The 13,915-nt window shown below is 40.0% G+C and overlaps 1 long non-coding RNA gene across 1 annotated transcript in view; it reads right to left on the bottom strand.

Moving 5' to 3' along the window:
* The window catches only part of LOC139692315 (uncharacterized), a 158,767-nt gene that overhangs the window by 64,349 nt on the left and 80,503 nt on the right, over positions 1-13,915 (bottom strand). The window contains exon 2 of the long non-coding RNA XR_011701732.1: positions 9,678-9,761. This is a non-coding gene — a long non-coding RNA (uncharacterized lncRNA). The remainder of the gene's footprint in view (positions 1-9,677; positions 9,762-13,915) is intronic.

Consider the following 13,915-nt stretch of genomic DNA (forward strand, 5'->3'; position numbering starts at 1 on the left):
GGTCCGAGTGTCCTTCACCGGTGTAAGGGAAATAACTCTTTTTATGTATTATTATGCATACTAACAATTTAGTAACACTTTTATATGATATGTGTACACAGGTATATATATATATATATATATATATATATATATATATATATATATATATATATATATATATATATATATTGCGTTTGATAAATTAAAACTAGAAATGCATTCAGTAATGATGTCGGAATATTGATTTTATAGTTTTTAATCGACGGGGGCAACTAAAAGTCCTCAGATTTGAGTTAAGGTAGCTATTCATTAGGATAAGCGATGAATCCCAGGGAGCGCTAGATCATTTTGCGCGTGAAAATTGGAGACGATGCCGTTGCATGGTAACTAGCTTTCCGACCTCATGTTATAAATAATTCGCTTCAATTTGTTACAGAAATGTGCTTTCCTTCTATTGCGAGTCCATGAACCTGGTGAGCGACCATGCTCATCGGATAAGGAGCAAGTAATATACCACTTGAACGTAGGTTTTGGATATTATGTGTCTCATTTCACTCAAATTGCCTGTTCTCCTTCTTCATCTCCAGCAACAAACCCTATCTTAAGTTACATCATTTTTTATCCTTACATTTTCATTCCAAACTGACCTAGCTACCATTTTAATTTACCTTCGCATGCACTTCGCACCTCGTACATCTGCTTCTATTCCCCAAAATTTCATACTCTTCTTTATTGGTCTTCTTCCCACTCATTTCTAAATACTTCCATCGCAAAGCACAATTTCACCATAATACCCTTACCTGACTGGGCTTCGTAACAGTACTACAATAACCCTTCTTCCTTCGACATGTTTTAGGTATTCTTCCTATTGCGACCTTCTTAAGTTGGTCTACCCAACACTTGCGTGGACGTCCTACAGATACTCTTCCTCTCCCTCTATGCTTTCATATTTATTTGGGTTATTCTCTCTTCATCCATTCGTTCTTCATGCCATCTCTATTCTCACATCGTTTTCCCCATCGACTTCTTGTGCCCAGTCCATATGTCCTTTTCTGTCCATTGGATTATACCCAACAGCTCTTTTCAAACATTAAATTTCGCTCGTTAACTTTGTCCATTCGCTTATCTAAAATTCTAATTCTCGCTTACGTTTATTTCACCATAAATTACCACTCATGTTATAAAATTTTATCACGGTTCTCATACTTAAAATCGTTCAACATAACATACTGAAGATACGCAAGCATGTTTCACATTGAACCATCGTTAAAATTTTCAAAATGCCTTTTTTTTAGAGAGACCGTACCGTCGTTTTTTACGCTTTACAAACGATGTTTTAGGAAATGACATTTTTCACATAATAAGTCTTATTTTCGTGCAGAATTCTAGCTAAGCACTAGATAGCGTTCATTTTACTTTAATTTAAGCTTGTCATTTCACCCTTAAAAATTTAATATTTAGCTGAAAGCCAGTATGATGTTAGATTAATGACTGAACTATTTTTTATTTTCTTAGAATACTTTTACTTCATGATGAGGGTAAAAAATAAATCTCACGACCATGGTTTGGATGCCGCGCAACACCGTCAGGTGATGATGATGTACAACAATGAAACCATGGTCGTGATTTATTAAATCTTTGTGTGGAGATGCAAAAGTTCTTTTCTACCCTCACCATGAAGGCATTCCACAAAGTGAAACCTGAAACTGTAATGTCTACTTTTACTTCCATTTTGAAAAACACAACCGTTTGACGCTTACAATAAAATTCGTCTTCGGTAAAATTGGGCCAAAACATATACCCTACGGAGTTCTTAGATTTCTAAGAATATTAGGAACGACGGGATAAGTTACGGTGGAATGAGATTAGCTGTCGAAATAGAAAGTCAGTCGAAGTAAGGAGTATGGGACAGGAGATTATAGAAGGGATAATAACGAAACATTTATTTTTATATGCTCTTCGCTCAAATGCTGTCGGATTTTGACAAGATGCAGTTTCAGGAGCAGAGATGGGCGGGACTAGGGACTTAATAATGCGAGCATCAGTTTCCATCCAGGAATAGAACCGACCTGTCATGTCCTGCAGCATACTCTGAAATTCCTACAGAGATCTTCGATCAAGTTCACTCCACTGCCACCCATCATTCTCTTCTTGTCTTTCTCCGAAACTAACCATCCGTGAGAGGCGGACTCCCCCACCTCACCGAAGAGTGTAAACCCTCTCCCTCTATCCCCCCGCCGATCTCATTCATCTCCCATTTTGCATCCTCAAACCCCCTTTCAGGCATCCCTGTTGCCAACCCTCGCCCTCGCTCCCCTATCTCCGCCGCCCCGTTCTCAGCGAGCACCAGCCAAAAATAATAATCCGTCGTCGCATTTTTTTCTCCATTTCAACTCGCCCACTCTTCTGAAGATCAGCCTCCCCTTCCCGACCACCACTACCCTCCCGTCCCTATGGAGATTAGTCAAGCCCGTGGAATAATTGACCCCGTCGATTTCTGTACGTAGTTCGCGGCATTCTTTTAAGGTATGGCCGTATGCACCATTCTTTTTTATCCTCTATTTGATTCACTCTGGCGGAAGAGGAGTGAGGAATCGATTAAAAATCTCGCCGTTCATTCTATGAAACCTTGAAAGAAAGGCAGCGTATGGTTAAGGATCGTAATTAGGACAAAAAATTATTCCAGCTAATGAAGAACTAAAGCCAAGTCTTTCTCGTTGTGAGCTAAACGCGCTCAAGGAATTCTTTTCACTTTGAGAAATATTTTTGGTAGGCTTTTGTGAGGCATGCGAGTTGAAAGTAGGTGATCTCAAAAGCCGTAATGCTGAGCAAGCAGCCGGAAATTATAAGATATTTTGGGAATCAGAATATTTTTAAAGTAAGGTAAAGTTATGGAAATTTATAGATGGAAGGAAGTTCGCGTAACTTCTAAGGACATGAAGTTAAATTGGCTCGTTGCCTCTAATTCTAAATGTTGTATGAATCACACTATCTGGAATTAATCATCAAAATTTTTTATTCCTCTTTTCATTCCACTTGTTGAGATAAGATAATACGTTTTATGAAAAAGAATAGAAAATAACTAAATTATAACAATGCAACAATTTCCTAGGTTAAAAATCATCCGCCTTGACGGGGATTTCTCAGAATTTAGCTCAATAATGTTAAGTAGCTTATTTTAAGTTTGCTGCAATCGTGTGATAGAGTTAGGCGTCATACTTTCCATGGTTATTCATAAATTTAAAGTTCAAAGTGAAGCAAAATTTCTTCTTCAAAAAACTTTCAAATTCGTACACTTTTAAATCGATAGGACTAAAGCATACTTGGAAGAAGAGAGAAGAATGGCATTACGAAGAAATACGAAAATTCGTTTACTAATTTCTCTCTAACTAATATTCGACCCGTAGACATCCACACTTGTATAAATAGCCCTCTACTTTTTATTTAATCTGATGATATCTAACTTTCACTTCATATTTTTTCAAGTGTCTCTGGGTATTTTTACATCTATGTCACATTGATCCGAACCGTACATCTCAAGAGGTCAAAATTCATTAATTCCTCTCGTCAGTCATTCAATCCACTCTCTCATTCCATTACAATCAGACTGACGGCATTTATTGGTTTAATATAGATTTTCTTTGCTAAGAGATTTTTCAAAAGCCTACAATCTCAGTCCAACACCTTGATGCAGAACGTGAAAGTAAATTCAAAGGAACAGCGACTTTTAACCTCATTTTTTTAAAGATTAAGGCCGTTAGACGATGATAAATGTTTCAGCCTCGATATCCTCTAGGCTTTCCTTACCTGCTATTCGATAGCCGATATAAGCTTCTGAGCTAAAATAACTTTGCATTCCGTTCTCTTCATTCAAAACCCTAAGTGAAACTTTCTGCCTTAAGACAGCTTACATAAAGTTAAGGGAGGAGAATGTGGGCTCCACGTCACAATCTTGCGAAGCTTCAAGGATCAAGAATTAACAGGCAGGAGCGAAAATTCGTGCTGTGATTTCGACGTGTGAATAGAATACCCACAACCTGCCACTCTCAACAGGGCCTGTCAATCAATATTCTTGTTAGAAGCAGTCGATCCATCACATTAATCAATGACTAACATTTAGACGTGACTTTAGGGGTGAACTTTTTCGATGGGGAAAATTATGATATTGATAGATAAACAAAACAAGTTAATTAATATTGCTCACATATTTTCTAGCTATTGCGATTCCCATTCATCACACAGAGGTGATGAATGACTGTCACACATTTGAGTATTCACTTGCGAGGCTTTACCTGCAACACCTCAAGACTAGTGATTTAAAACCTTAAAGTAAACACGTAAGTAGTAACGTGAGTCTTCACTCCTGAATGTCTTTTGCTTAAATGTGCATTAAATCATCATCATTCAGTCTATAGTTCAAATTAGGAAGCGTATTTGAAAGCTAAAACACCGTGTCAATACATAACTAATCAGTTCATAGTAAAATTTCTTAATTTTATTTGAAATTAACGAATGAGAAGCCTTTTTGGAGTAATTCATTACTGTAATATCGGATCCTGCACGATAATAATATAATTTTTCCTCTAACGTTTTACTTTTTCGGGATGATTCGCTTCCAAATTGTTTTTGCATGGATTCATTTCTCGAAATCGCCTGCAACATGCTAAGCTTTTCATTTGAGATGTACTCCCAATATGCGTCACTGACCGAGAATGAAATCATGATTGGACACCAACAACCGTAATTTACATTGTAATAATGAACGAGGTGTCACTGCTTAGGTGCCGATTCATACATTTCTAATTGCAGCTTCGTAGCTCTTCCACTTACTTTTTATACCTTCTATTTCTTTCTGCCTAAATCTTCCTCTCTTTGTCCAGCCTCTTTTGTGTTCTCTTTCCCTCTCTGTACCCAAAATATTTATCACACCCTCCTCCATTTCTGATGATGGCTCTAGACATTGTAGTTCACCAAGTTCGAGGCAGAATGAAATATTTCTTTGGAAAATAAGGACGAATAATCAGTTTTATTCGAAATAACTGCATTAAAGGCAATCAATCAATATTTTTTGATTTTTTTATCTCACAGATATATGTTTCGATGCCAAAGTTTTCGAAAGTCCTCATAAAAACTCATGCACCGCGCGCTGACATTTTGAAGGAATCGAAAGGCGGGGATATTTCATTTTGTTCGATTATTTACGAAGCTAGTTGTCACCGTTTCAATTTTTTTTGCTAGAATCAAGGAAACTCAACATAATTTAGGAATATACATGAATTACTGATTTCAGAAAGATTTTTATCACGAGACCAGCTCAACATCGTATCTAAACCCAGACTGGTTATCCGGTTAATCCGGTGACTACATCATGCCTATGGTAAACCAATTGTCACTGATTGCAATCCCGTATTGTGGATGAACGCTGAGTAAACTCTGGTTGAATAAACTCTGGGAAAACTGAGGTTCTAAAAGAGGTTTATCCGGAATTCATGTTCGACCAACCATCAGTCGTAATAGCGAGAGGGAGATGTTATTGCTCTCATTACGCTAGACCTCTAGCTTTTGCTATTCAAAAAAAAATGCACGTCCTCAGTAAAATATAAAAGTCAAATGAATGTCAAAAAAGAGCTATCTGCGAGTGAGAATCGTGTCTGTAGTGACACATAACGGAATGGAGGAAGTTTTTCACGTCGTTGAGGACTGACTTGCCTCCGCCTCTCAACTTTTTTTCCCGGAGTTCTTCCTCGTCACCGAACGCCAACGACGACGCGTCCCGTACCACCCTTTGGGGATACCGTCCGCATTCCCTCGCTCTCTTAACCTGATACCCTCACCCACCCTCGCACTCCCGTCTACCTCGCACTTGGGGCGGCAAAAAAATAAGGGCCCTCCTTCAGCGATCGAAAGGAGATGATTTCCGAAGGAGGAGATTTGATTGCATCATCCCCTCTCCCACGGGCCGTCGTCGACGAAAATGCTGACGACTGACATCCATACCACATATGTACGCAGGTAAATATCTACCGCACCCACTCACATTTTACATTTCGAGAAATTTCGACATCCTTAAAAGCCACCCATACACTAATCAGGGGTGTAGTCAGACATTTGTTGACTGACGTAGATTGTTCGTACGATTCCTTAAAGTCAGAGGTTTGGTGAACTGCGCGATCCGTAATGTTAGCCAAAATTCCAACCTTTATTTTTAATGAACCATTATAATACACTAATTCTCGAGTCACCTTCACTGTAGTTCCTCGTAGTTATTGTCATTGTCGAGACACTTGCTCAATCTATGTGGTGTGAACTTATGTATGCCCGTATCACAGCAGTACTTAACCGTTATCGGATTGATAACCACGATATTTACTATGTGTAAAATAATAGTCTAATCAATAGCTTGACGCTATCAGTAATTTCATTAATATTTATATTTTTATTAATTCTTTAGCGTAAGTAAATAATATCGTCTGTTGCTGCCATTATCAAAAACAATGTCCACAAATTTCCGAGTGACTTTTCATCATATTTCTTCAAACTCATCGCCCATAACCTATTTATTTTGTAAACTTTCTCTGACTCGGAAGAGCTGAGCAAATCCGGAAAGCCCATGGAGATCCGTGGGGGTGAAACGATGAACACACTTCGCCTCAACCCCCGTGCAGCTCTCCTGTTCCTCATATCCCTCAGACCTCCCCCAAGTCCTGTTCTTTCCCCTCGCGACGGCGTCTTCTTATGAAAGGATCAAGCAGACAGACAAGCGGGCTCGGAATGAGAAGACGGGTGGGAGGGAAGAGCTGGAAGGGGGCCGAGTAGGTGGGTTTTTGAAGCTTTACTTCCGTTGCCAGAGCGAGAAAATTTCACCTACCCCCCTCGCTCCCTCCCATTCTGCCGAAAACCGACCCCGGGGAAGCGTTTCCCTCGCCGTCTGTGGATTAAGCACGGGGACGAGGAGAGGAATATGATGGGGGTGTGCTGGGAGGAGGCGGAGGGCGTAAATCACATCTCGAATGTCTGTTTCGGTCAGATATGGCTGAGCGGCTGGAAGGAAATCGGAGTGCGGGATCCTGGGGGTGTCCTGGGAGGGTGGAGGACGGCGTCGTGGTTGGAGGGGAAAGAATTGTTGGGAGTAAGGGCGGGTGGGGAGAAAAGAGGGGACGGATGAGGTATAGACGTGAAGGGGGGTGGGAATCCGGACTGCCTCAACGGCGAACGCTGTGGAGCACTGCGATCCAAACTCGCTGCTCTTGGACCAAGGAAATGATCCTCATCTGGATTTCGTCTAACAACGGTACCATTTTTTGCGTTTTAGATCGATGCAGGCCGGTATGCTTGGCCTTGTCACAGCTTGTGGCGCTCGGAAAACATCAAAAATGCAATGACTTCAATGATATCTGCAGAAAAATGATGCGTTTCCTTTCCTCAAAGTGTTTGAGTTCGCAACAGCCTTTCGTCCTTCCAGAGATTGCAGTCAGTCAAGGAATTCTATGTATTAATAATTTCCTAGATTTGATTACCTGAGATGAGGGTAAGTGTTCTATGAACAAATGGTTTATTCCCATGCGGAGTGCAAAGACATTTCGTAGAATATTAGAGCAGAATATTTTTGGAACTTAAGAAACATACCTAGAAAGATAGTCGGTCAGTAAAACAATATAACATTCGAAGTGAGTTAAAGTGAACTTTGTTTGTTGTAACTTCATGGAATGAATAATTTTCTAATTTAGCTTATATAAATACGACACCATGATTATGAAAATACCTAAATTATAATAATATATGATACCGTCAATATAAATGAGAGAGTATATAGGGTACTACCTAAAGGAAAATCAAGACCGCCAATTAAACTTTGACTGATTGGTAACATAAAAATAATATTTTGTCTATCTGAAAAATATACTTACATGAAACCATTCGGTTTCTCCCCTGTGTAACGTTGAAAATGCACTTCAATTGGCTGTTTGGACTTAGATACATCGGATGACGGCGAATAAAAAATATAAAAATTGCAATTTGCTAACCTTTTGGAAACCTTTGACGGTGGAAGGATTACATCAAGCAGGCGCCGAAGTACCTTAAAGTTTTCATTTTTTATCTTATTTTCATCTACTGTAGCTAGTCTTGCCACGAGGATCTTTGATCATAGTAATGAGATTTTTCCGTGTAAATAATTATTTCACTTAAAATTTCAAAACTCATAAATATCCCACTTAAATGCCAAACTGAATTCAAATGACACCAACCATAAAAATGATATGTGATTACAAACTTGAACAGAAACACACCGTGCTAATTTACCCTGGAAACACCTTCCAGGAAATCCATGAAAAAAAACAAATATTAGCAAAATTGAAATGCTCGTCTGAAGTTTTTCCGCCAAATAGACCCGCGTGTTTACCCATTACATACGTTTTACATCCACAAAACTTATATTTTGAACAAGAAAGAGTGGTATATTTCATTTATATTTTAATTTTTCCATAAACTCTTGACGTTAAAGAGTTTGGCCTGAAAGCGTGTTTCCTTACGGGCTAATTCGCTGTCAGGAAGAATGCGTTTCCACAGAGACTAATCTCAATGTAATCTCATTTCTGCTTTGAAACGGCATGCGCTCTCCATAAAGTGAAGAGGGACGGACAAAGTGCAAGGGGGCTCTTTTGAAACATTGAATAGCAGATTTTTACCGATATACATCCCTGTATTTTACTGGAAAAATAATTTTATATTCATCTCAAGTTCATTTTATCGTGAAGGATATTGTGATGCTCTATAGTTTTGCAATTATGGCAGGTTTCAGGCTATCAGATTAAGAGATATAGAGAGCATGTTTTTACAAATAACAGAATTTTACTGAAAAATTAATGTCACATTACTTCTTAGAACATCTTATTTTATCACCACAAAGCATTTAAAAATATATTACGCTACAAATCACTGTGGATAGGTAGGTATATAGTCTAGTAGGAAATAGCAGGTCCGGGAAACTAGTATCGAATGAAGTATCACATTTTATATGTAGCTATCATATAAATACACATAAACACATGCACATGTAACTAATTATCACATAACGCATGGCTCAACAACTACTATTAATATTAGTCTTTCAATTTCAATACATACAATTATTACAGAAAACAGGGTAACATAATTTTTTACATCATATGGTCCCAGTCAAATAAGTCTGAATGATAGTTTAAGGCAAATGCTAGCCCATTTCAGCGAACATTAGCTCCGCGCTCGGTCAAAGAGCGGCCGGCCACTCGACGTGCATTCGATTAGGAAGAATTACAACAAAAGTTCGAGGTTATAGATAAAGATAGCAACATAGGATCTTTGTCAAGTTAATGGTTATTGGTGAGACAAAGTGGAGGCCGCAGGAGGTAATTTGTAAGGAAAGTAGCAGCCTCGTTACCGGGCCGAAAGACCACCCCCCACAATCCTGCGTCAAGTTTACATGCACTCCCGAAACAAAGTGCACGGGAGGCAATTTCTGCGGAACACAGCCGTCATTGTTCCCGCGAATGGACCTCCTCCAAAGCCCCCTCCTCCCTCACCACCCCCTCTCTCACCCAACCCCACCACCCACAACCACCTTTCCGACCCCACTGCAATCACCGTGATTAAACCATCGTCGTGGGCGTGAGAGCACGATCCCCCAGTGCAAGAAGCACGGCGCGAGTGTCTCTTACCGTCTCGGAAACTGAGCAGCCGTCGTCCTAAGAGCACCTCCACACTCCTTTCTTCCTCCCTCAGTGCACTCCCGCGATCGACCCCTGCAGACAATGGGAAAGAAAAAGGGTTAAGATTTTTTTTATTTTCAAAAGTCATTCTCTCACGCGCCCCGCACGCACAATACGCAGTAATACGAAAGCGAGGGTACCGATTCTCCCGCAAGTGCACCGATTTTCTACGGCGCGCCATCCACCGCTGGCCTCCTCCTCTCCCTTTCCCCACCTCGCCGTAGAGGAGCAGTCTTCCGCGTCCTTCGGGACGCGTCACGCCTCCGAGGGAGATCGGCGGGCGCCGTGTATGAGGGTGGAGTCTCCCGCTAGGACAAAAGAACCTAGCTTACTCCCGCACTCCACCCATTGTTTCCCCTCCTTAAATCCCCGCTTTCATATTAATCCCCCCCTGATTATTCGAGACCCTCATCCCCCCACACACCCCATTTCTTCCTGACGTCCCACGATCTTATTGTCGCACCCGAGGAGGTATTCAGCCGGGAACGGAACGTATCCGTATAACTCCTGCATCTGAAGACATAAACCCTTGCTTCAACCTTTAGATTTTTTTATCTGTTCAATTTTGCAGGTTGAATCATTCCCTCTTTTTGAAGTGAAGTTGACATGAACTTTCTTATTACGATGAATGCCCAAGGGTTCATTTTTTTCTAGACGACTGTATAGTTTCATACATTTTTCCTTTCATAGTTTTTCGATTCGTATTGTAACGTGGCTGCATACCGTTACTGTATAAGCACATTCACAAATATTTACTTTACTTGCTTTACTTCATTTTCTCTGATGGCACTTATATTTTGGTCTCTCGCTAACCTTCTATTTTATTTTAACAAATTAATGAGGGAGGTCGTAGAGAGTATAGGTAGTGAGTTTTGACATGTGGATACGGAAAGAATGAGCTGAATTGTTCAGGATAAAAACGAGAATATGATACACATATCTATTTAAGAGAGTTGAAATTAGAAGAAGGAATAATGGCGATATTGGGGTAGTGCGTTTTTATATTTGAAGGCAGTTATTTAAGGCTAATAGTCGATTCAAATCTCTATGAAACAGGAAAACATGAATTAACGACAGTTATCAACCCAGAAATCCGCTGAATAGGTGAGGATAGAGCTCACCTAACACTGAGTCTAACAGTGTGTGAAATTTACATATCAGCATGGTATTGGTGACAGTTGCTTTTCCTGTGCCGTCTCTGGTTTCCCAGGAAGATCTGGCCCACGAAAAATCACAGAGGTTGGGAAAGCTGAGGGTGCCCTGAGGCGTTCGAAGAAATTGAATCTCCGGTGAGTAGTCCAATGCTCTACCCACTGAGCTACCACGCCCCTTACTTAAATAATTGATAGAAAACTTTTATATACACCGAGAATTAGATGTGTTCTTCTACTTTGTCCATATTCGACTGGCAATATGACATTCAAAAATTTTTGTGGGAGTTTAAATTATCGACCCTCTAATTGCTGTCAATAAGGAGTGTTGCCAAAAAGTGAATGCCGTCTATATTTATTCCAGAAAAAAAACTGATAAATATCTTTAATTTTTTTAACCTGAGCTGCTGTATATTCTACCATAATTTATTTCAAAAATCGATGTTACCTATGATGTACCGCGGGTGACTGACCCTAGCACGTTTCGAGGAACTCTATCCTTGAAAGAGGAAGACTTGCAGTCTGCTGTCCAGATGCTTGTAGTTTAGGGTAATACACGCCTTACGAGAGAGATTAAACCTTGTGACCTTTTGGTTGCATGTTCGGGTACCGTCCTGACCATCTCGCCCGAATTCGCAGCCTAGTGTTGCATTTCAATCTCGAGGCGTTTCCAGCCCCACTCCCCCCATTCTACCCTCCCTTCCCTCAACAGGAGAATGGACAGAGGGAGAAGTGGGGAGAAGACAGAAAGAGAGAATTGGAGTGGTCGCCTACGGTGAGAAAGGAGCACTGGGGTAGGAATACTTGTCCTCTAAACGCGGGAGAGAGGGAGGGTGCGAGAAAGGGAGATGAAGCTGAAATTAATGCCGCCTTTCTCCCATGGGGTGAGAGCTTTACGTTGTTCAGCACCTCCCACCGACCTCAAAGAATTACTTCTCTCGGGTTTAGCGCCATGGTCCGTGAGGTGTTTTTACTTTCGTCCGGAAACCTGCGGAGGTGTGCGGAAAAAAATTCAGAACTGAATTCCTTAGCCAGGTTTCGGGGAAAGAGGACATGTTGTGCGGTGTTATGTAAAATTACAGAAAAGTATTCTCTTGCTGCATAGGGTAGGTACTGAGAATGCTTACTTTAATTCATGTCCTCAGTTGTAGTAGCATTTAGTTCCCTGGCCTTCACCAGAGAATATATCCATTTGTAAAATTTAATGAATCGAGAAATCCGCGGCCGAGTTGGACCTAAGGATATCCTTCCCTTTCTCTTACTGCTAGTATCTTCAAATTGGAGATTATGTGATGGAGTAACAGTTAACTGTATCATAATAATATTAAAAAACTTAAATAGAAGTATTACTGACATTTTAACGCATATTTGACAGTGAAGAAATATTGAAGTGAAAAATACATTATTTAAATGCGTAACAAAACGCTGATTAATAAATATAAATGCCTTAGTAAAATATCAGTAGGTAAAACAATTAGTTTTCCGTCGGTTTCATTTCATTTGCATAATATTGTAATCAGCAATAATCAAAAAAATTTAAAATTATCCTATATTTCAAACACATTTTTAAATTATGTCATGTCTTCTTAAAATAGAAGCTATAGAAGACTTTCTAAGGTTTAGTAGTGATAGTGTTTGAAGAAAGATGATCAGTGTCGAGCCGTGCAATGAAGATATAGAAAATGATTGAAAGAATACTCTGCTCTGAAAGAGAGAAACAGAGGAAAACGAAATGTATTATAAATTTGCGACAGAGTGAATTTTGGTGCAGGGATTTTTAAGAATTGAAAATGGAGGACGTACTTGGAGTAGAGCAGGTAAGGGTTGAAGTTATGGGAGGAAAATGAGTCTTTTTTGTAAATTGAAGGGGAAAGAAAACTATTTAGAATAGAAAAAGTGTAATAACAAAACGTCTTTATCGGGTAAAAGAGTTAAAGAATTCATACGAACAATAAAATATTGTCCATTACCTCTACTCTGAATGATACACTAAAAATAACGACCATTAGCAAGCAGTTAACCAGATAAGATGATACCAGGAGAATAGTAAGAAGGGGAAAATATGTGTGGTTTTAGTAACTGGAATAAACTACCAACGCAAACGTCACGTTTATATTGGTAGTTCCTTGAGTAATTGAAATAATCCGCTGCAGCCACATTCGACCACCACATTAATCCACATTTTGCGCAGTCTTTCTTCACCCATTTTCAATCAACCTCTTATTGAAAAAAAGCCCCTCAACTTACGCCATTCCGCCGAGCGCGGTGCGGATATATTCAATTTCTATCCGGGAGAGTAGGGGGGGGAGATAGGCACATGTCAGAGGGAGTAAGAGGCAAGAGATGGGGAGGAGGATGAAGGCTCCGCGGTGAGGGAGGGGCTGTGGATGGATGGGGAGAGGCGTATTAAGGAGGAAAGACTTTGGTTGGGTCGGGGAGAGAAGCTGGAGGGGGAGAAATATGAGGGGGAACAAGGGTCCTGGGCGAAGAATGGTTAAAACGAAGGGGGGATCTTGCTAAGATGTCCGTCAGTCCCGAGGAGGGAGGCCTAATAACTTCGGGGGATAAGATGCAGAAATAAGAGAGGGGGGTTGTGGCTTGGCGTTGCTTGGCAACTCCTCCTCGGGGGCCAGGATCTACATGGGAAATATTTCGTCAAAGGAGGGGTACCACGATCATGGCCAAGTGTTTGGAAAAGCTTTATGGTAAAATCTGCTCCATGGATCTATTTTTTGTTTGGACTGATGGAGTTCAATTGTTAAGCAATCATTTTGGTGTCATAATGCGAACGTGCATTTTAAAGGAGCTATTTATTCATTCGATTTTAAATGCATAGGTATCATTTTATTTACAATTCAATAAAGATAAAATTCAGTATAAATTCATAGTCGGCAATTATTTAGTACAAGATTAATTCAAGTATTGAGATAAGGCATAGTATCAGTAATAGAAAATGTACAAAGTAGTTGTAGTAAGATGCTATTGATACGCCGCAAGGTGACTGTGCTATTAGTTAAATCAGGATGTCAGAAAATT

The sequence above is a fragment of the Hetaerina americana genome, unplaced genomic scaffold (assembly GCF_022747635.1).
Source record: "Hetaerina americana unplaced genomic scaffold, ioHetAmer1.1.p SCAF_4, whole genome shotgun sequence".
NCBI lineage: Eukaryota > Metazoa > Arthropoda > Insecta > Odonata > Calopterygidae > Hetaerina > Hetaerina americana.